Below are 20595 nucleotides of genomic sequence, written 5' to 3'. Positions count from 1 at the left end.
TTGATTCTTATTCATTCATCAGAATTAAGCAAGAACAGAAAAAGAACAGAACGTGTAAAACCACAAGCACCACTGAGGTTTTGAAAAATCATCCATCTTTGCTGCGAGCGGCTCTGTGAAGGAGAAGTGTTGTGTGTAATTGGTGTAATTTGAACGTGAGTTGTGTTTGCCGGGGCCGAATGACCCCGCTAGGCCTCAGGCTGAGTCTATCGATCGCGCCCTTGAGCCGCTCGGCCGTTTAAAGCGCTCGCTCTCGGCTCCGTCTGATCGGCAGGGTGAAGGACGAGCCGTTTTAGGACGTTGTGATGAGGCCCGCTGCAGTGACAGTGATGAGATTTTTTGAGAAGCTTCAGCGTGATGAATAGCAGCGCTGGCGTCTTGACTCTCGGCGCGAAGAAACCAGTTAAGGTGCTTTGGTGCAATCAGAGGATTCATCACTTTCCGTCATCCTTCAGAACATACGCTGTGGCGCTCTGTCATTATTACTGGAATCATTTGTTTAAAGAACCCCTCAGATGTAGTCAGGTTTGGTACGTTGAAGCTTATGAGGCTAATCTAGCTCGAGAAACCAGAAATGTTCAGAAAGCTTACATTAAGCTTATTTTAATAAGCTACATTAGATCTGTACCTTCAGTGTAAAACTGAAGAAGCAAACTTCAGACACCAAACATGTCTTGGATGATTGACTACATTGGTGGTAAAGGAGGAAACCTGTATATTTGATATTTCACTGAACTATTCCTAACGTTAATAGCTGCTGGTGTTTATTAATGGACTCAACAGGGTGGAGATGGAGTCTTGCTGTGCCTCATCCTGCTTGTTATTAGGCTGGCTTGACAAACTTAGTAGTTACTGTAATGCTGTTTGTTTTGTTATTCTATGCTCATAGACATTAAATACAGACTCGCATATATTACTAGCACACTTGTATACACACACATTAACAACCTGTGATACCATAACAGTGCCCTAGGAACACCTTAGCAACCACCTGGGATAACATAGCAATGGTGAAGCAACACCTTAGTAACAACATGGGACACCATAGCATGACTCTACCTGGGATACCATGGTAATGTGCTGCTAACACCTTAGAAACCATCTGGGACAGTGTAACATGGCCTAGCAACACTTTAGCAACCACCTGGGACACTATAGCATGACCAGCAACACCTTAGCAACCACCTAGGACAATATAACAAAGCCTAGCAACACTTTAACAATCACCTGGGACAACATAGGATGACCTTGCAACACCTTAGCCACCACCTGGATGCCATAACAACAGCCTAGTAACACCTAAGTAACTGCATTGGTTAGCAACACCTTAGCAACCACCTGGGATACCATAGCAAAGGTCGAGCAAAACCTTAGCAATCACCTGGGATACCATGGTAATGTGGTAGTAACACCTTAGCAACCACCTGGGACAATTAAACATGGCCTCGCAACACTTTAGCAATCACTTGGGACACCATAGCAACACCTGAGCAACCACCTGGGATACCATAACATCGGCCTAGTAACACCTAAGCAACTGTGTTGGATAGCATCACCTTAGCAACCACTTGGAATGCCAAAACAAAGGCCTAGTAACACCTTAGCAGCCACACGGGGTACCATAGCAACAGCCTATCAACACTTTGGAAGCTACCTGGGACAACATAGCAACACCTTAAAACTGCATGGGATACAGTAGCAGTGGCCTAGTAACACCTCCGCTACCACCTGGGAGTCGTCCATATTCCCCCTGAGATCTGCAGTGTTGCCATGGCCACCCAGATCCACCTCTCATACACCTGCGTGTCCAGTTTTTCCTAGAGCCGCCAATCACTCTGTTTCTTTTCCAAACCGCGGCAGCTGATAGGCCGACAGAGGCCGGGACAGGCGAGGGGGCATTGCATAAGCAGACAGAGCTGACGTTAGGCTGGAGGTGCAGGGGGAGTTTTTGGACTGTTTTTCAGGGTTTTATGTAACGGTAATGACAGTGATGCCGCCCACTGAAGGAGGGGATTCCTCCGGCTGCAGCTTCGCACAAGTGCGTCACACACAAACACACACATACACACACACACACACACACACACACACACACACACACACGGAGATGATGGTCCCAAAATGGAACAGTCCTCCCACAGGCTCCATACAGTCTCTCTGAGAGCACACTGAGCCTGCAGCGGGGAGATAGCGGAGCCTGGGGAGCAGAGCTGTATCTGTTGGATAATAATTATTCACCTCTTCACCTCAGCATGCCACACACAGCTGCCCTCTCACAGCTGCATTGAGATTAGACACACGCAGCAAGCACAAAAACAACACTCCGCCGACACCGGCCAGTATGACAGCTCAACAGGGGGAGGATGCGCCTGTCTATCTGCGGTGAAGCACACAAACCACAAGAAATCAACCATTTAAAGAGCAGCATAGCATTTTATTTGGATAGTCAGATGTTTTTGGGTTACATTGCTCCATATTGCGACTGAAATACGACTTGCAGTAAATAGAGGTCAGTGTAAATTGGAAATCCAACTGTGGAAGACCTGATAGACACCAACACTGTCCCCATCAGATAAACAGCACTTAAAGCTTTCATCTTTGAGAGAGAGGAGAAAATCAAGCGGCTTCAGATCTGAAAACATCCACAGGTGTTTCTGTCCATCCTTCCACTGTGAGAAGACAATGTCTGGGATGCCTGGGATGCCATAGCAATGGGCAGGAAACACCTTAGTACCCACCCGGGATAATAAAGCAATGGCCTAGCAACATCTTAGCAACCACCTGGGACACCATAGCATGACCTAGCAACACCTTAGCAACCACCTGGGATAACAAAACAATGGCCAAGCAACACCTTAGCAACACCTGGCATTCTAGAACAACACCTTAACAACTACCTAGGACAACATAGCAATGGCCAAGCAACACCTTAGCAACCACCTGGGATACTATAGCAACACCTTAACAGCTACCTGGGACAACATAGCAATGGCCAAGCAATACCTTAGCAACCACCTGGGATACTATGGTAATGAGGCATTAGTGACAACTTTACAGCCACCTAGGACACCATAATATATCCAAGCAACAACTTGGCAACGACCTAGGACACCATAGCATGACCTAGCAACACCTTAGCAACCACCTTCTAAGACTGAACTTTGTAGGTATGAAAAATATCCCTGCAGGTTTCTTTGAGAAACTGAAAGTGAGTCTCCTGAAAAGAATGGAAGAATGGAATAAAGATACAGAGTGGACACAATAAATACTGAACTAAATTTTATATATATATATATATATATATATATATATATATATATATATATAACCTAGTTGTTCTGATATTTTGCCATAAAGAAATATTGCAGAATGACTTGAAAAGAACCCAATCTTGCTACAGTTACATACATTAAAGTCAGGAAGGTTTGTTTCTTCTCCTGAGAAGTTGCACGGTTTTGTTTCCGAGCGCTCTTCCTGGAAGCATTATAGAGAGTGAAGATGATGACACTTATAAACAACAACAACAACATGACAACAAGACAAGTGCTTTTTCACGGCTTTGTTAGGCTGATGTGAAAGGCTGGGAGTGAAGGAGGGGGAGGCTGAAGCTGGTGGATTCTGACAGGACTGCGAGAGTAAAGGAGGGAATTAGGAGCTCAATTTTGACAAGCAAAGTAAAACTGCAGCACAGACGCAGATAAACGCAGGCATTCTCACACAGATACGCGCTGAGGGTGAGCAATATGATGACAGATTAACGATACGGTCACCAATTACATCAAAATAAGAGTTTTCAAGTATATGACCGGTATCATCAGTACTTCTAGAACAGAGGTTATCGCTCTCCAGTGGATCGTTGGATACAGAGCTGCAGTAATGCATCAGTAAGCAGGGGAGAAGCTTAACGGCTGAAATTCACTATTTTATTAATATAATAATAATATTACATACATACATACATCATCTAAACCGCTTATCCTTCTGGGTCGCAGTGGGGCGCTGGAGCCTATCCCAGCTGTCATTGGGCGGAAGGCAGGATACACCCTGGACAGGTCGCCAGTCCATCGCAGGGCAGACAGACAGACATACACAGTCACACACTCACACCTAGGGGCAATTTTAGTATGTCCAATCAGCCTGACTGCATGTCTTTGGACCGTGGGAGGAAACCCACGCAGACACGGGGAGAACAGGCAAACTCCAAACAGAAATGACCCTGGTCACCCGACCAGGAATCGAACCCAGGCCATTCTTGCTGTGAGGCGACAGCGCTACCCACTGCGCCACCGTGCCGCCCATAATAATAATATTAGTAAATAATATTAGTGCTGTCGAAGCAAAACCTCATATTTCCATTTTTGCAGTTTTTCTGTTTTTGACATAGTTTGAAAATGCCTGTTGCTCTTTACCTTGTATATAAATTTCATGATGAATGGACCAAAATAAACGGCCCAAAATCACCTGGGAAAACGTCTGGTTCCATTGACTTACATTAAAGGTAAAGTATGGTTTTTCCTTCTCCTGCGAAGTTACCATTTTGGAGATACAAGGATACAAGGTTTAGTTCCAACAGCAGCAACATATATATATATATATATATATATATATACACATATATGTTTTTACTTAAGGCTTAATTTTCATTCAAATATTCATGATCTAATTTGACATTTCAGATCTGAAGCAGCTTGATTTTCTCCTCTCTCTCAAAGATGAAAGCTTTAAGTGCTGTTTATCTGATGGGGACAGTGTTGGTGTCTACCAGGTCTTCCAGGTGGTTGTTAGGAGTCACATTCGCCCTGTAGCTTTTATTCAGGTTTTTAAAAAAACTACTGTTTCATTTCTTTTCTTTTGCCTCCACTTTCTTATGCAAGTGCATTTTCTTATATCTAATCTCTTCAGAAACATCTGGAAAATGTCAGAAATGTCTCCTGAATTTCGTGCAGTACTGTATGAGGTGAGTGGACCTGCTAAAATAGACACTGAGTGTAGATACGATGAAGGTGTAGAGACCACATACATCGTCGCACAGCAGTAATAACACCCGTCTTGTTGTCGTCCTGGCTGTTTGTGAGTGTCGTAATCTTCAAACTCTCTAATGCTTGTAGTGAGAGCTCTTGGGGGGAAGAGGTAATTTCCGTGTGCTGTCTCTGGCGCTGTTGAGTTAGAGAGCTTCGGGAATCAAGTGTGTTTTTTTTCTCCTTTTTTTCAGTAAAGAAAGGCGTTCTTTTCTCCTTTTTTTCAGCACCATGGACATCTCCAGAGAGATGGATTTTAGCCTCCAGAGCAGGATAGTCATCTCCACACTCGAAAAGCCCTCGTTACCCACAGCTGCAAGGGCTTCTCTCTGTAGTCTTCTTGCTTCTTGGCAACGCGCACACGCACACAGTTCAATGGCACTCTGAGCCACTCCAAGTGATAAGCAATCTTTTGAAGGAAATACATTGAATGCTGAAACATTTTGAACAGGTCTGTGAAGCCAGACAGATGTGTGAATGTGTGCATGTGTGAAAATAATTGCCAAATATGATTTGATATCCTCCATTTGGAGGAAAAGAGGCTCTGGATTTCCATAAAAGATCTCTCTTTTGTTACTGTTGCTGAATTAGTTACTTGTTTGTTGTCCCTTGAGGGCAAATTAGATTTGAAAGGGGTGTCTGTGTTTTAGGGCACTAATGTATACATATAGTCATTTATCATATAATGGCATTTTGGAGTCATTTTTTGGGTCTCACAGTCTCTTTCAGTGAGCTTGTAATTTCTAGGGAACATCAGCTAAATGTACACAGATCAGGCATAACATTCTGACCACCTCCTTTTTATGAGCTCCACTTACTATATAGGTGCACTTTTGTAGTTCTACAGTTACAGACTGTAGTCCATCTGTTTCTCTGCATACTTTGTTAGCCCCCTTTTACCCTGTTCTTCAGTGGTCAGGACCCCCATGGACCCTCACAGAGCAGGTACTATTTGAGTGGTGGATCATTCTCAGCACTACAGTAACACTGACGTGGTGGTGGTGTGTTAGTGTGTGTTGCGCTGGTCTGAGTGGATCAGACACAGCAGTGCTGCTGCAGTTTTTAAACTACTGTGTCCACTCACTGTCCACTCTATTAGACACTCCTACCTTGTCAGTCCACCTTGTAGATGTAAAGTCAGAGACGATAGCTCATCTGCTGCTGCACAGTTTGTGTTGGTCATCCTCTAGTCCTTCATCAGTGGTCACAGGACGCTGTTGGCTGGATATCTTTGGTTGGTGGATTATTCTCAGTCCAGCAGTGACACTGAGGTGTTTAAAAACTCCAGCAGCACTGCTGTGTCTGATCCACTCAGACCAGCACAACACACACTAAAACACCACCACCACATCAGTGTTACTGCAGTGCTGAGAATGATCCACCGCCCAAATAGTACCTGCTCTGTAAGGGTCCATGGGGGTCCTGACCACTGAAGAACAGGGTAAAAGGGGGCTAACAAAGTATGCAGAGAAACAGATGGACTACAGTCTGTAACTGTAGAACTACAAAGGGCACCTATATAGTAAGTGGAGCTGATAAAATGGACAGTGAGCGTAGAAACAAGGAGGTGGTCTAAATGGTGCCTGATCAGTGTAAACCAAGTCTCTTGTTATTAAGCAGAGAACATAGGAACGTTAGCTGACGTTGATGATGGCTGTCGAGTCAGTGAAAATGAAACAAATTCTCTCAACTCCGGCGAAAAACTGTAAAAACAGCTGCACGGCGCAGTTCAAAATAAAACCCAAACACATTCACTGCCTATCATCTTACAGCTAATGGCAACTGGGTTACTGCACCAAGAATGAAGTGTGTAATTGAGTTTCTGTGTCTTTCCCAGTCCTCGTCCCCGTCCTTACGCTACATCAACTGTTACGACTGTGAATAACAAGCCAACTTCTACTGAAGTCCAGAGAGGCCATGAGCTGTTGTTATATATTTTTGGCATTGTAGTGTGTGTGTGTGTGTGTGTGTGTGTGTGTTTGTGTGTTTGTGTGTGTGTGTGTGTGTGTGTGTGTGTGTGTGTGTGTGTGTGTATTTGTGTGTGTGTGTGTGTGTGTGTGTGTGTGTGTGTGTGTGTGTGTGTGTGTTTGTGTGTGTGTGTGTGTGTTTGTGTGTGTGTGTGTGTGTGTGTGTGTGTGTGTGTGTAGGGTGAATATGACCATCCTGCTGTCCTTTATGTATTTTTCCATTCTCTCAGCCTGTCATTTCCTTCTTTCTTCCCTCTGGCCTGTTCTGTCTATCCATGCTGCTATAGCACATATTCAGGCAATTCTATAGCACACACAGGCAGGGAGGTCAGTATGGCACAGTTTGATGTGTATATGAATGCCCTTCTATAAGCTTCTAGTAGCCAGTATTGAGTTAGTTACAGTGTTGAGTGAAGTGCACATACCTTGTCCACTCACTGGCCACTTTATCAGAAACACCTACCTTGTACTTTCACTCACTGGCCATTTTATGAACTCCACTTCCCTTATATGTCCACTGGTAGAGCTCATGGTAGGGTTTGCCTTGGTGTTCATGATAAAGTTCATGGTGGTGTTCATTGCGGGGTTCATGGTGGTGTTTATGGCAGTGTTTATGGCAATGTTTATGGCGGTGTTCATGGTAGTGTTCATGGTGGTGTTTATGGTGGTGTTTATGGTGGTGTTTATGGCAGTGTTTATGGCAATGTTTATGGCGGTGTTCATGGTGGTGTTCATGGTGGTGTTTATGGCAATGTTTATGGCGGTGTTCATGGTAGTGTTCATGGTGGTGTTTATGGTGGTGTTTATGGCAATGTTTATGGCGGTGTTCATGGTGGTGTTCATGGTGGTGTTTATGGCAATGTTTATGGCGGTGTTCATGGTAGTGTTCATGTGGTGTTCATGGTGGTGTTTATGGTGGTGTTTATGGCAGTGTTTATGGCAATGTTTACGGCGGTGTTCATAGTGGTGTTATGGTGGCGTTCATGGAGGTATTTATGGTGGTGATCATGGTGGTGTTCATAGTAGTGTTCATGGTGGCGTTCATGGTGGTGATCATGGTGGTGTTTATGCATGGTAGGCAAGTTCATGGTGGTGTTCATGGTGGTGTTCATGGTGGTGTTTGTGGCAGTGCTTATGGCAATGTTTACGGCAGTGTTCATAGTGGTGTTATGGTAGTGTTCATGGAGGTGTTTATAGTGGTGATCATGGTGGTGTTCATAGTAGTGTTCATGGTGGCGTTCATGGTGGTGATCATGATGGTGTTCATGGTGGGTTCATGGTGGTGATCATGGTGGTGATCATGGTAGTGTTCATGGTTGTGGTAATGGTGGTGTTCATGGTGGTGTTCACTGTGCTGTTCACAGATTTTGGTCTGCAGTGATATGGAACCTTTAAGGAAGTCATTTGTAATAACACAAAAATATATATGCTCAGTCTGTTAGACAGAAAGTGAGTAATAGAGCAATGTTTAGAGCTCAGCACATTATAAATAAAAGGCGTGAGTCAGACTTGTTGTAATGAGACTTTTTCAGCATATACTCTCCTCAGCAGTGCGTTACTCACCCTGCCTTAAGAAGATAGAGTAGTACTGTATATATAATACCATAACACAGGCTTAATCAGAGGGGGGTTAGTGAGTTCCATTCACTCAGTTCCATGTACAGTCCGAACACTCCTGGTCAAATAACGTTTTGTTGACTTTCTAAGTGAGAATAAGTTAACACATGCTTAAAAAAGATGGTTCTTCAAGGGTTCTTTAGTAAAGAAAATGGTTCTGTATAGAACCATGAACACTCAAAGGACCATTTGCATGATTAAAGAGTTCTTTGCATGGTGAAATGGTTATTCACATTGATGGGGATTGTGCTGTAGATGGTTCTGTATAGAACCTTTTTGAAAAGGGTTCTATATTGCACCTAAAAGGGTTCTTCTGTTACAATGTCAAGCCTACAACAATAGAAGAATCTGTTTTGGTGTTTAAGTTCTTTGAGTGTTCATGGTTCTCTATAGAACCATTTTCTTTACTAAAGAGCCGTAGAGCATTTCTGATGTGCAATTTCTATTAAATTGCTTTATTTGAGTTTAACATTTTGGATAAAAACATTAAATATGTGATGGGCTGTAACTTTGGCACAGGCCATATTTCATGTTTTGTTTCCAGTGTATTAGATTCAGCAAATAAACAGTAATTGTGTATTAGAATATGCAGAGGTGTGTTCTCTGTAGAGGATGTATTAATTTATATTCACTTAGAAAATCAAGAACATGTCATTTGACCAGGGGTGCGCAAACCTTTGACCACGACTGTTATGATACCTGATACTTTATTATACTCTGTTATTGATACTTTATTATACTTTATGATCCTTTACTATGTGATACTTCTGCTCAAGTATGTTAGTGAGGAAAATAATTTAGTTTTATGTTATTCTTTTCGTGACAAAACAAACAAGACAGCAAACGACTTCAACAGTAAAATGTCTCCTCCTATCTGCACTTTATATATACATTTTTGTTGTTTTTCAGTTTTTGACATAATTTGAAAATGCCTGTTGTCCTTTATGTAAATTTATAAATTTCATGATGAATGGACCAAAAGAAATCACCAAAAATGACTTGAAAAAAATCTGTTTTCGCTGACTTACATTGAAAATAAAGAAGGTTTTTTGCTTCTCCTGTAAAGTTACCATTTTGGAGATACAAGGTTATATACACACACACACACACACACACACACACACATATATATATATATATATATATATATATATATATACATATATATACACAGATATATATTCCGCTGTTGTCGGAAACAAAACCTTGTATCTCCAAAATGGTAACTTTACAGGAGAAGCAGAAAACCTTCTTTATTTTCAATGTAAGTCAGTGGAAGCATATAAAGTTAGTTTCATTGGTTAGATGGTTACTATCGGTATCGACTGTTACTTAAAGATCGAGTATTGGTATCGGAAGGGGAAAAAAGCAGTATCAGTCCATCCCTAAGGCTTCTGTTATCACTGTTGTCTTCTAAAGATTAATATGGAGCTGAGAGTCGGTTTCCTTTGTAAAGCAGACTCTCAGTTCAAGAATGCGGAGGTAAAATGAGGTTAAACGGCAATTTGTGATGTGAGACTTGTTTGTTTGATTTATTTATTTATTTATCTTTGATGGATTACGCTGCTCGCCAGCCCCAGACGTTCGCAGCATTCAGCTGTTCGTGATTGTAAATGAGAGCTGATTTGGCGGCCTGTAAGAAACTGTACCCAATTAGCTGTAATGATACAGAACAACCGTTCCAACTGCTGCTTAATACAGCTGACATTCAGCGGCGAGTGAAGATTATCCGCACACGCAGAGGATCCTGATGTTCTTCGATATGATGACAATGAGCTTATTTCTGAATCTGTGAAACGATCAGACACATGGAGACATTGAGGGGGGGTTTCTCCCTTAATGGGAAGCAGAACGACGCTTATAGAGGACGTATTAGATCAAGCTGAGGATCACATCACACTTTCACTGGCAAACACTGCAAATAGCAGCACTGTGCAAAAGCCAGAGGCACCATTTAGTTTATTATCCTACACTGTTCTGCTCTTGTTACTGTGCCTTTAGGACTAATGTACGTAAATGAGATCATATCTGATTGGCTGCCTTGTTTTGCACCTCGTCCGAAAGCAGTCAGTTGAAACACTACTTATAACTTCAGTATGAGTGGGCGGAGCTAAACTACTGTAGGCTGTATGAATGGATCTATTTAAATGGGTTGTTTTCTGTGACTTCCTTGAAACGGTGAGTGCGTTTACATGCACTTTATAATCCAATAACTGCAAAAAATCTGATTTTGTCAGTAATCTGAACAATGCATTTATATGCACTTGAGTAATCAGATAATGGAAAACTCCAGGTCTACAGGAGTCGGGCAGTGATCAGATTGCTGCTTTGCATCCAACCAATAAGAAGATGACGTGACATAGCCATTATGTAAAACTCAAACTTCTTACCACAGCTATTTAAAAAAAAACATTGCGCCACTTTACCTGGAAATATGAACATACATCATCTAGAAGATGAAAATTTAAATCCTTCATTTCGTCAAGCGTTTGACTGGTTGGTTGGTTTCAGTGTCGCTCCAAAAGTGTTTTGCTGCTTGCTTATTTCCGGTACCGCAGCGGTTTTCGCACAGACTGAGAAATCCGAAAGAAATCAGAGTAAGAGTTGACATCCACTGAGAAATCTGATTACTGAGCTAAAATCCAGCTCTCTGTATCAGATTTCTTAATCAGATTTCTAGATCAGAGTGTGCTGTTTACATGACCATTTAAATAATCAGATAACTGCAGAAATCCGATTATGATCAGATAATTGAGTGCATGTCAACACACTCAGTGAATTCAAAGTCCCAAGGGTACTGGATGGAGCTCCATCACTCCAGAGAACACAGTTCCACTGCTCCACAGCCCAGTGCTGGAGGGCTTTATACTCCTCTAGCTGACACTTGGCATTGAGTGACCTTAGGCTTATGCATGGTTGCTCTAGAATGTCCCGTTCTATTGGTCAATGCTTTTTTTGGGGTCATTACTCTTATGGAAAAGTCACATGAATTTCACATGCAAATAAAACACATGGTTTTCGCATGTCACACATGAAATATGTGACTTTTCTGCTATACATGCACAATTGAACACCTGTGTCAGCAATGGGTGACCTTAAAATAGCTCAATTCACTCATTAGAAGACTGTCCGGACGCTGTCTGTACTGTCCAGACATTCAAAACTTCTATATTTTTACAATTGTAAGTAAATTGCGCCATTTAAAAACATTTCAAATAAATTGACCAATATAAGAAACTCTGAATGACTGTTTATATTTCTTTACATTGTCGAACATTATTGATTTTTTTCTGGCTTGAAAAACTCCAACCAGTGAAAATGGTACCAAAATTATGGAGTAAAAATTAGATGGTAATGAAGAACTCTTGAGTTTTCAAGCCAACTTAAATATTAATATTGTTACTATGATACATTAATGAACTCATCCAAATCCAAATAGTACAAAGTACTGTAATATAAATTTGAGTTTGTATTGTTCGTACTGCCCACCCCACTCAGAACAGAACTCCAGTGTCCACATGCATGAGCTTGCAGACCGCTGGCTTGCTAAGTAATTATCAATCCCTTCACGAGCTGAATCGAGTGTTCTTTAGAGTGGAGAAGATGTAAAACTCTGCAGTGCACATCGTCTGCAGGACCGTGGCTGAGGATGGCAGGTTCGGGTGACGATCCTCCTCGTTCCTGCCCTCCCTCTCGCCCACTCACACATACATCGCTGTCGGCTGGCGAGAGTCGTGACGTCCTGCCGCGGAGCATAAATCCCAGGCTGCTGAGGGCTGGAGTAATTGAGCGTGAGCAAAAGCGGATCGATCACGCCGCCGTCGCCACGGCGTCCTCCACTCCAAATCCCTAATCAATCTCCTGATCAGCAAACCGGATTAGGATGCCGCTCTGCGGGGGAGCGTCTCTGTAGCCTCAGCACTTCCTCCTAATTGGGCTCCATACAAATGGCAACGCATTGATTTAGAGGGGATAGAGGGTGTGGGACATGGGCAGAGGTGGGAGGCCGGGGTGTGGCAAATGCTCAGACCACTGAAGAGCATCGTCTTCTAATCACCATTACAGTCTGGCTGACTGGGGGCCAGTTTAAAGCAATAATCCATGAGAAACTGTGCGTTTTAGTGAATATACAACAGTTACGAGGCACAACACGACCTGTGGGATCACTGTAGGAATCGCTGTGACATTGAAAAATAATACACACATGACAGTTTTACTCATTTCATTACCGCAAAGGGGGAAAATAACCAGAATTGTTTTAAAGCTGGCTATTTATGATTTATGATTATGATAAATAAATCTGGTTTTAACTTAACATATATCCATTTGCTACATGCTCTAAAATGTTCTAACCACTAAAATACTGGCAGGCTTTTATTTTAAAGCATTGGTCCTTCAGAAGGCTTGCTTTGCGGTGATTTTACCACAGGTAAGATATGTTGTTAGGCCTAAAATCACTATAGAACTGAAAACGCTTTTAACAGAAAAATGTGCCCAGTTGGGTCCAGGAGTTTGATGTAGTATGTAAGCATTTTTAAAGTTCCAAAACATATTGTTCACTCCTCCTAGTCCATATAGTCCATATGTGGAAACTAAGCTGTGAAAAACATCCCGTTTTGAATTCATTATTTTGTGATGGCACAAAAACAAGCATATTCACCTAGTCATGCTGAAGTTAAAAGGAGTGTTTCTGGACTTTTTTTTGTATTAGGTGCAATACAGGGCAACCAATCAGAACAGAAATGTTAATACTAATCCTCCCCTCTTTCAATGACATGTTTTGTTGCTTTTCTAAGAGAAAATAAGTGAACATATACAGAGAACACACTTAAATATTATGTTTTTTTCCTAATTTTACTGTAGTTTCTGTTTATTTGGTGAGTTCAACATATCAGGCGTGAAAATAAGATAATAACTTCTGCACAGGCCATGTTTTATGTTGTATTTTTCCCCAAAATGTTAAGTTCAATAAATAAAGAGTAATTGTATATCAAAATGTGCAGAAGTTTGTCCAGAATAGAGGATGTGTTTGTGTTTATTTTCACTTAGAAAATTAACACATACATGTCGTTTGACCAGGGGCGCCCAAACATTTGCACTCAACTCTACACATATCCGTCTTAAAGGCGCAGTAACAAAAACTGTTGTTATACAGAACTGCACAAACGTCGTAAGTGGAAAAATAAAAGACTGGATTTGGGCCCTAGTGGTTATATTTATCTACCAAACGACATATCGATCTGGCCGTGCTCCTCACTCACCTGACTCCCCAATCCATTACCCAGAACTCCATCCTTCTCTTCCTCTCTCTCTCTCTCCCTCTCTGCCTTCTTCTGGCTTCTTCTCCCTCAGCACCATTCCTGCTCCCATTATCTCCTGCCCTTCTCCTCCATTTTCCCATTACTTCTGACATTTAGTTGGTGAGTTCCTCCACCCTCCACGCAGAGAAGCATGTATTTAGGCCCCTGTGTCTCTGAGAGGGAGAGAGATGATGTGGTGGACTGAGTCTCCTGCTGCGAAAACACAGTCTGTAATTAAGTTTCCCTTCAGCTGTTCATATACAGAGTAGACTATAGAGCTATTATGGCCATTATAATCTCTCTAACTGCTGTGATGAAGGAGTTTAGCTTGATGTGATGATCATAAAGTAATGACCATTTAAAACAAACTGTTGTCAAGGATTCTCCACACCTGGCTGACTGGGAGTGTTAGGGCTGGGTACACCCTTAAAAAAGATGGTTCTTCAAGGGATCTTTAGTAAAAAAAAATGGATCTATGTAGAACCATGAACACTCAAACAACCCTTTGCATCATTAAAGGGTTCCTTGCATCATGAAAGCGTTCTTCTATTGTTACAGTGTCAGGTTTGTAACAACAGAAGAACCCCTTTTGGGTGCTATATAGAACCCTTTTCAAAAAGGTTCTATACAGAACCATCTACAGCACACTCATGCACATCTTCCATCAATCTGAAGAACGCTTTCATGAGGCAAAGAACCCTTTAATCATGCAAAGGGTTCTTTGAGTGTTCCTGAGTCTATACAGGACCATTCCTCTGTAGATGCTGTAAAGTATTGCAGACTGAACGTTTCTTTCTGAAAGGGGGAAATAAAATATGTTATGTGCAGAAATAAACCTTTCATTGTTGTCTGGAACAGCAGACAGGCCTTCGCAATATGAGACAGATGGGAAAATTCCAGATTTTGACCTGGAGCAGCTTCAGGACGTGAAATTCGTCAGGTTCTCAGTTATGTCCAGAGCCATGTTGGATCGAGATTACAGGAACTCTGTGTCGAGGTCTGGAGTAATTAAATGTACAGTACTGTAAGGAGCCAAAGCAGAAGTGTTTGAGGATGAGATTGCAGTTTAAAGGCCAGTTCAGGTCCAAATTGAAGCATTTTTCATCATCTGTGTGCCACAGTGGATGCATCTCCATTGTAATCAGTGTTTCAGTCTACATCAACACCAGTAGATGACTTGCAGTCATCAAAACTTGATCCTGCTGCATCTGTATTATTGTTTCATGCCTGTGTGAGTGAAGCATAAACTCCATAGAGATTCATTCCAACCACATACTGTAACACATAGTACCAAAAAAGGACCAAAAGTGGTTCTTTTGTGGCTCAACAAAGTAAAAACTCATTTTTTTTCTTCAGATTTTTTGCAGAATTCAGTGGTTGAGATGCAGAGTGGTTTGGTGTGAAATGGTTCATTGTAGAGAAACTTACAGACTCAGGTTTCTTTACAGTGGTGCTGATAGGAACCAGACGTCACAATGTCTACAACACAAAAATAGCCATTTTATTTACTGTCCAAAACCACCAGTGAACCTACCCGTGTCTTCTGAGTGTTTATATGTAATGTTGATGATGGTAAAATAGTGGAAAATCTGAAAGAATAAGTGTTTTGCAGGCTATTTCACCTTCCAACACCCTGCATGTACCCCTCCACCACAGAAGGCCTAAAAAATACATTTTAGACCAAAATCTGACCTCAGGACTATCATAAAACAGTGTCTCAGACATCAGGCTGTGCATTCACGACTATATCTTCTAAACATTTTCTGTGAGGGAGCTTTTAGAGGTGGACGTCTGGTTCCTATCACCACCAGTTTGAACAATTCTGACAGACCGCTTCACACCAAACCACTCTGAACGACTTTGTTTACATCTTAATTGTTAAATTACGCTGTATTTTTTTTTAATGGTGGAATTCCCCTTTAAGAATACGCAACAGGTGGCCAACTTGGTGTCCGTTTTGTTTTGCAGTTTTTCAAGAGCTAATTTGAGCTCATATACATTATTTGTGCTGGTTTAAAAATGAATATTCTCTTGCAAATGCATTGGATAAGTTACATTAAGCATTTATACTGGAGAAGGTGCTAGAATTGCGAGGGCGGCCGCAGTTCAAAGGAAATCGTCTGTTTCCAATTATTTGTGTTATTATAGCCCAGCCGGTGTACCTTTTGAATTATTTGTGTGGTAAAGTGGCCGTCATGAACCTCTTCTGTTTCTGACAGGCACTTTAATTATCCTGAGAAGAGGGGAGGCTGGAAAAAAAACACCAGAAAAGGGCCAGGACGGCCTCCTCTACTGATGAATTTCTCTGTGAGCTAATGGAGAACGCTGAGAGGCCATATGTAGCGTGGCAGTAGCAGAGCTCGTCCCAGCGGCCCACGGCTGATCACACGCTGCAGTGATTCAGCTCAGAAACCGACCGAGAGCAGCGTTTAATCTGGAGCTTCTAAACAGAGAGACGTCCAATATCACCCACAACGACAGACCCAAATTAGATCTCTCTCTCTCGCTCTCTCTCTCTCTCGGGAGAGCCCCGAGTTGTGGCCAGAGATAACCTGCCAGTTGTGATTCAGTAAATAAAATGTCAACATTGGTGAAAATTTTCTTTGCTCGGCTCTTTAAATAGCTATAAATAATCGCCACTTATAAAGGATAAGAGTTTATCTTAAAGCAGGTAAATAATAGGACCCCCACAACTTAAAGACCCCTTACACTCAAAAACGTGCTTTTCAAAGGGATAATTCCTCTTGGATGGCTTATTATGATTCCCAGACAGCGAGCATATGTCGGTGCACTGGCTTGATAAGGAAGGCACCCCGCTGGCCGTTTGACACTGCTGGTCCACCTTAGGAACTAACTTGGATAAATATTATAAACAACTGAGAGAAGAAAATAGTGACTTGGCCAAATATAAAATGGTTTTATAGAAAATGTTGCTGACACTGTACTAGATTAAAATAATTTACTCAGTTAATTTCCAAAGTATAACTAAAGAAAAGATGGAAGAAAAATAATCAGATTGGACTGTGAGTGGAAAATGATAAGTGGAATTATGTTTAATACTCTGCTTAAACACCGGTGGGTACCGAAGTCCAGAGAGGCCATGAGGTAGTTGTAATTTCTGGATTGTTATTTTGATTTTGAAATTGTTATCTTGACATAACGAGTTAACAAGATAACAATCCAGAGAATTATAGCAACAGCTCATGGCCTCTCCGGACTTCCGTAGGGTGGGCCACCCAGAAAATGCAGAGCAAAGCGCTAGTGGGCCACCAGCTTTGCCTCAGTGGGCCAACAGTGGCCCACCTATCCTCTCGCTGTCAGAGTACAAAGATTGATATTTGTGTCAGACGTGTTACCATAGCGTACAGTTCATATTTTTCCACTGAAAACACAGACTTTGTCGGTACATCCACAAAAAGCAATTCTTAGGGCGCCATGTAGCATCACTGATATACTACAGTATGCTAACTGGAGGATTACGACAATGGAGGCAGGAGACTTGCAGCTACAGATGAAGCGCTAATGTAGCTAACTTAATGTTTGAGGCGTTTGGACTGTGCAGTCAACCCTTAGCTAAAGTCGACAGAACATGGTGGTACTTACAGTTATGATGGTGTCAAACTTATTTTCCACATCTATCTTAATAAACTGTCAAATATGTACGTTAGATGTTTTAGCAACCTGGCTATGCTAACAACGTCTTGTCCAAGTAGCAGGTAGCAGTAGCTTAGCATAATAACAGCTACACTCACCACAGCACAGGTTTGATTCTGGCAAAAACTGTGACTGACAGACGTTTAGAGGACAAATTAAAGGGTGTGAACCTGTTTTTATGTGTTAGCTACTCTTGTACCGCTGTAACTGTCTGCATTAGCACTGAAGGCTAGTGTTAGCTTAGCAAGCAGGCTAAAGCAGCTTCACACAGCACAGGTTCAAATCTGACACTCCTGTGACCAACGTTTCAAGGATAAAGACTCAATTCTGAGCGAGTGGCTGGAATTGGAGTGACAGAAAGACAGAACAACTGTTATTTGGTGTGGTGAGTTATTAGCCTCCTAAGCTAGCAACAGGATAAATGGCTCCACTGTGCCGTCCTCAGAGCTGTTCAGCATTTAGCCCTTGTTCAGTTCACGGTTTAGCACTTTTTGCTGGTGAATTGGTTAATTAATTCATTCTGGTGAATTAAAAATCCGACTAGTTTAGTTTCTGGTTAATAAGATTTCATAGGGAGCTTATTTTTGCTCTCAACGTTGCTCATCTCATTCATTCTCCATAGGAAAAACCACAGCGTGCAGGGTAGTGGAGGGAAGGGGCAGAAGTTAGCCAAAAATATTGTTATTACACTCATCAAGCTTATGAAGATTTATGAATATGCATGATTATGCAAATCGTAAAAGCCCTTTTGTCTCCCAGTTTCAAAGGCCTGCCTTTTTACTCAGTTACATTTTAGTCATTAACATTTATTTCCTAATTCACTTTGTTTGAGTTTAATTTCTGTCTGCTGTGTTGGTTCAGTGTCTGTGCTGCTTTGTGATTGGTCACTTCTCTCACTTTGAGCTTTATCATTTCATTTTAGACCAAAAGGATCCAAAAAGAGAAGAATACAGCCTAAAAGTCTTCAGTTCCTGTGCTGGTAGTGCTGGATGTACTAAGAAGTTCCACTGCGGTTCTAGAAGTTTCTCAATACCTATGAAAATAGTGCAAAAGATTGTGCGCCCTTGATCAAATTACATTTAGTTGATTTTCTAATAACTGAATTATTAGAAAATCAACAAAATGTTAAAAAGATGTTTCTTAAAGGGTTCTTTAGTAAAGGGTATGGTTCTATTTAGAACAATGAGTTCTACATAGAACCATTTCATGCTTAAATGGTTCTTTAAATGGTGAAGTGGTTCTTTAGATTGATGGAGAGTGTGTTGTATATTACAAGCTTGACATTGTAAACAATAGCAGAACCCTTTTTGGTGCTATTTTCAATAAGGTTCAGCACGTTCTCCATCAATCTAAAGAATCATTTGGCCATGCTAAAAATCATTTAGTCACAAAAGTGGTTCTGTATAGAACTCATGATGGTTGAAGAACCATCTTTTTCAAGAGTGTGCAAACAAGTGCTGGTTATTTGCTGAATTTAACGAATTTGGAAAGAAAATAAAAAGCATACATTTTCTTTTTCTAACATGTTAAATTCAACAAATGAAAAAAAAATTATGCACTAAAAATTCCAGGAAAATGTCATAATCAAGTTTATAAAACAGATAGTTCTGGTCCTAAAATCTGATTGGCTGAGCCACGTTCAAAGCCGTTGTAAAATCCAGGATATACTCACATCTATGATGCCTCACAACAACTGAACTCTGTATCACTGCACCAAGACATGAAAAAACCCTGGTGCTAATGGTGTAAATGGAATAATCTTTGACTCTCATGATGCTCACATGGACCTCTGAGCGTACTGATGAAGTAAGAACCTGTTTTCTGTTTAAACTGAGGGGCTGACAACTTATGTTCTTAACTAGAACTAGTCTGGTCAGGTAGCTAAGAGGCCAAAAGAGCCAACAACCTAAACAACTATCATTAATATCACAGGCTTGAATTAAAGCACTTACAGTATGATTTACTGTAAAACTGCAGTATAAAAGACTAAAAATGTCACTTGAATGTCTTCCACACTTCAAATGTCCTTGTTTCAGTCAGAAGTCGCGTCAAACCCAGGCTGAATCCCGAACGGCTCTGTACTCCCTAAATAGTGTTCTAGCTATGAAAGTTTAGAAATTCTAGCCTCTACAGCCAAACAGTGCATCATGTATCGAGTGTGGATGTGTCTGAATCCCACATGACTATTTCTTAGCTGTACTTTGCTCTGTTGGGCTGCAGGATCCAGTATTTAAACTCCTACGTAGTGCACTATGTAGGGAGCAGGGAGACATTTATGATTCAGCCCCAGCGTAAGAAGAGGGCACTGCTGGATTGGTGCTAAATAAGACTTGTGGTGGTAATTTGGTGACTAAAAAGTACTTATAAAGCAAAGGTTTTTGCATTAAACAGTGCTGTTATCATTTACTCATTCTTATACGACAAAAAGTTAAAAAATTAATGAAATGACTGCAACATACAGTGATGGGCGACGGAACGTTCTCCTCATTCAGCGGTCCATGGTTGCTTGGCTATGATACCACACTCTAAAGGAACTATGTTTCTTGGAAGAATACTTGTTTATGTTGATTATTATTAATAATGACTAATTATTTTCAAAAAATCTGTGTATATTATCAGATTTTCCGTTGGCTGCCGTTTCGTGTCATGCCTAAGAACACCCTCCCCGTGCTAAAATCACAGTAACGCACTGCCTCTCTTGGTTTATTGCTTTTTATTTGATGTAGAGCTGTTGTTTTAACATCACTTGGAAAACCAACAAAACGACGTTTAATCGGGAGTACCTAAACTTTTGCACACACCTGTAGGTTTTACTTTAGAAAGGTATTTGAACTTTTATGTGAGTCATTATTTCACCAAAGTAGCAGCTCCTTTAGTGGAGCTTGTATTGAGGCTCCTCCACACACCTCCAGTAAATTTCAGTGGAATATCGGTGAGAGTTTTTGATCGTGGTCCAGCTGGTCTTCTGAGCGTTCCTACAAATAGTTTATGTCTCAGGGTCGTCCAGAGTTCTCCACCCTCACATGCTGGTGGGCTTTT

This window comes from Colossoma macropomum, unplaced genomic scaffold (assembly GCF_904425465.1).
Source record: "Colossoma macropomum unplaced genomic scaffold, Colossoma_macropomum, whole genome shotgun sequence".
NCBI lineage: Eukaryota > Metazoa > Chordata > Actinopteri > Characiformes > Serrasalmidae > Colossoma > Colossoma macropomum.
The sequence above is the reverse complement of the archived record's forward strand: the minus strand, read 5'-3'. Positions refer to the sequence as shown.